Genomic DNA, 4,366 nt, shown 5'->3' on the forward strand with positions numbered 1-4,366 from the left:
CACCTGGCGAACAATTGCCGGCCGCAACGCGCCAGCACGCCGCGCTCCACGCTTTGTCCGCACGGAAAGTTTTGAGTTGCCGTCGGACAATACGTTCCTCAGTCTGCGAGGCGTGGCGTGAAGCAGCCGGGTCATCGCTCGTCATGCCTTCGTCTGCACGGCGGCCCATCGACCCTCGTAGGAATCCACGGAGACGGCGGCAACCTCTAAACGACAATCAGATGCCAGCACGTTGCCGCATGTTTCCAGAACTGCTTCTTCCAGTATCCATATATCCGTGCACGTTATCGGCTAGCGTACAGAGCAGAAGCGTGTACCTTCTGGATTCCGGACGAACAAATATTTGTTCGCCGGATGGCCAAAAAGGTATTATGTAGGCTTTTTAAAAATTGTATTATTATTTTTCTTTTCGTGTAGATATTCTATGTAGAATGTTCCCCCTTAAACAGCATAATGCTTAGTTATTACTAACACATTTGAAATTGTGTTAAAATATTGTAAGCTGTATTCATATCAATTCACGTGCAACATTCGGACTTTTCTTGTATGTAGATAACAGCGTAAAAGGAAATAGGAAGTAAATAAAACTTCAATAAAATCGGCTAAGGTTACTTGTGACTTTTAAAGAAAATTTGCTGCTACTGTTCTGTTTGACATTTCTGAAGTATCATTTAATGACTTGTCAACCGCCGTGTCTGGAATATTCGGTACTGTCCCTACGCATTTTGCGCACATATTCTGTCGATAACTCAGCCAGCTAACTGGCAGCGAGATATGGACTGAGAAGGCATAACTTGGAGGGGGAGATAATCATGCAAGCTAAAGTTTAGCAAATGGAAAGACAAAAAATTAAAAATCACTCTAAATGACCCTCACGAATTACTCACAAACCGTCATTTTGCTATCTCCATGGGAGAAGGAATACTACTCGCTTCCAACAGTCGTATGTTTCAGAGACGACGACCAGAAGTTGATTTCGCCCATAATGCCTCAAATGTTGTCTGAACTTTAGCTGTTGCCGTAGGTTACAATGTAATGCAACAACAATGCCGTTTGGATCATGTTTTTGGCCTGGGACACAGGCACAATTTCCATGGGCGCCAGCTCCGGTTCGTCGTTCAAACCTTGCTTAATATACTGTAACCTAGCTACAGTAAGACAAATGCTTGAATGGCTATACAAACACCCGTTGGCCTGGGATAATGCAAAAATTTTCTACCCCATGTTCCTAGCTCAGATAGCAACGGAGCACCAAGACCCATTGAAACTACTGAGTCTTTATTTTTATCATTTAAAACACTGACCTACAGAATATTCCCTGACAAAGACAACTCAAACTTCACCTATTCATTGATTACCAACAATATACAAGCTCAACGCAATCTGCTAAACAATGACAACATGCTTCCAATAATAAACACAAAAGGCCCTGAATTGCAAGAAATCCTAACAATAACCCATACTTTTCGCAAGTCTCTTACCTCACAGAAAATCTTCATAACACGAACTACAGCAATTACAGCAAGCACCAACTACAGCCAACTAAATAAAAACATTCTAACTACTATAGACTCTAACTACTAGGAGGCACATCGTTAGGAAAAGAAAGATTTTGTTGAAAAGCAAACAATGTATTTAGAAGATTTTACCTTATTCATCCTTCCCCCATGAACCATGGACCTTGCCGTTGGTGGGGAGGTTTGTGTGCCTCAGCCATACAGATAGATAGCCGTACCGTAGGTGCAACCACAGCGGAGGGGTATCTGATGAGAGGCCAGACAAACGTGTGGTTCCTGAAGAGGGGCAGCACCCGCAGGGGCAACAGTCTGGATGATTGACTGATATGGCCTTGTAACACTAACCAAAACGGCCTTGGTGTGCAGAAAGGTGGAAGGAGTATATAGAGGGTCTATACAAGGGCGATTTTCTTGAGGACAGTATTATGGAAATGGAAGAGAATGTAGATGAAGATGAAATAGGAGATATGATACCGCGTGAAGAGATTGACAGAGCACTGAAAGACCTAAGTCGAAACAAGGCCCTGGGAGTAGACTACATTCCATTAGAAGTACTGACAGTCTTGGGAGAGCCCGGCCTAACAAAACTCTACCATCCAGTGAGAAAGATGTATGAGACAGGCGAAATACCCTCAGACTTCAAGTAGAGTATTATAAATCCAATCCCAAAGAAAACAGGTGTTGACAGACGTGAAAATTACCGAACTATCAGTTTAATAAGCCACAGCTGCAAAATACTAACACGAATTCTTTACAGACGAATGGAAAAACTGGTAGAAGCCGACCTTGGGGAAGATCAGTTTGGATTCCGTAGAAATGTTGGAACACATGAGGCAATACTGACCCTACGACTTATCTTAGAAAATAGATTAAGGAAAGGCAAACCAACGTTTCTCGCACTTGTAGACTTAGAGAAAGCTTTTGACAATGTTGACTGGAATATTCCATTTCAAATTCTGAATGTGGCGGAGGTAAAATACAGGGAGTGAAAGGCTATTTACAATTTGTACAGAAACCAGATGGCAGTTATAAGAGTCGAGGGGCATGAAAGGGAAGCAGTGGTTGGGAAGGCAGTGAGACAGGGTTGTAGGATATCCCCGATGTTATTCAATCTGTATATTGAGGAAGCAGTAAAGGAAACAAAAGAAAAATTCGGAGCAGGAATTAAAATGGAAGAAGAAGTAAAAACTTTGAGGTTCGCCGATGACATTGTAATTCTGTCAGAGACAGCAAAGGACCTGAAAGAGCAGTTGAATGGAATGGACAGTGTCTTGAAAGGAGGGTATAAGATGAACATCAACAGAAGCAAAACGAGGATAATGGAATGTAATCGAATTAAATCGGGTGATGCTGAGGGAATTAGATTAGGAAATAAGAGACTTAAAGTAGTAAATGAGTTTTGCTATTTGGGCAGCAAAATAAATGATGATGGTCGAAGTAGAGAGGATATGAAATGTAGACTGGCAATGGCAAGGAAAGCGTTTCTGAAGAAGAGAAATTTGTTAACATCGAGTATAGATTTTAGTGTCAGGAAGTCGTTTCTGAAAGTATTTGCGTGGAGTGTAGCCATGTATGGAAGTGAAACATGGACGATAAATAGTTTAGACAAGAAGAGAATAGAAGCTTTCGAAATGTGGTGCTACAGAAGAATGCTGAAGATTAGATGGGTAGATCACATACCTAATGAGGAGGTATTGAATATAATTGGAGAGAAGAGAAATTTGTGGCACAACTTGACTAGAAGAAGCGACCGGTTGGTAGGACATGTTCTGAGGCATCGGGGGATCACCAATTTAGTATTGGAGGGCAGCGCGGAGGGTAAAAAGCGTAGAGGGAGACCAAGAGATGGATACACTAAACAGATTCAGAAGGATGTAGGTTGCAGGAGGTACTGGGAGATGAAGAAGCTTGTACAGGATAGAGTAGCATGGAGAGCTGTATCAAACCAGTCTGAGTCCGCAGCTCGTGGTCGTGCGGTAGCGTTCTCGCTTCCCGCGCCCGGGTTCGATTCCCGGCGGGATCAGGGATTTTCTCTGCCTCGTGATGACTGGGTGTTGTGTGATGTCCTTAGGTTAGTTAGGTTTAAGTAGTTCTAAGTTCTAGGGGACTGATGACCATAGATGTTAAGTCCCATAGTTCTCAGAGCCATTTGAACCAAACCAGTCTGAAGACCACAACAAGAACAACAACACCGTATTCTTGGGACATCCAGTTCCAAAAATTATATAGTTGTCAATAATTCCACAATCCAAACATTACCAAATATATCCATCCTCAATTTACAATGCGTGTCCTACCAACACTGAGTCTCCATCAAGAAAATCATGTCCTAAACCTTCTCTATCCACTCGCTAACTGCTAGTCCGTCGAACCACAGAATCTCTTGTCTAGGGCCGAGCGAGGTGGCGCAGTGGTTAGCACACTGGACTCGCATTCGGGAGGACGACGGTTCAATCCCGTCTCCGGCCATCCTGATTTAGGTTTTCCGTGATTTCCCTAAATCGTTTCAGGCAAATGCCGGGATGGTTCCTTTGAAAGGGCACGGCCGATTTCCTTCCCAGTCCTTCCCTAACCCGAGCTTGCGCTCCGTCTCTAATGACCTCGTTGTCGACGGGACGTTAAACACTAACCACCACCACCACCACCACCACCACCACCTTGTCTAGGGTGCAGAGCGCTGTCAGCGATATTAATACCTATAGCGCTGCCAACATACAAACGGGCTACTTACACCCTGTCCAAATTCGCTGATCTGCGCGTGGCCTTCTCAAATACATATTGTTATATTATATTTCTAACGATAAGGACCATATCGTATGTAGTACCAGGCAGTTGTCGGCAAGAGAATG

At 43.5% G+C, this 4,366-nt stretch overlaps 1 non-coding gene across 1 annotated transcript; it reads left to right on the plus strand.

Annotated features, from left to right (window-relative positions):
• Positions 1–3,908: 3,908 nt before the first annotated feature.
• Positions 3,909–3,986, plus strand: Trnaa-cgc (transfer RNA alanine (anticodon CGC)). Its single transcript has one exon. It is a non-coding gene; the product is annotated as a tRNA-Ala (tRNA).
• Positions 3,987–4,366: the final 380 nt, after the last annotated feature.

This window comes from Schistocerca nitens, chromosome 2 (genome assembly GCF_023898315.1).
Source record: "Schistocerca nitens isolate TAMUIC-IGC-003100 chromosome 2, iqSchNite1.1, whole genome shotgun sequence".
Classification (NCBI taxonomy): Eukaryota; Metazoa; Arthropoda; class Insecta; order Orthoptera; family Acrididae; genus Schistocerca; species Schistocerca nitens.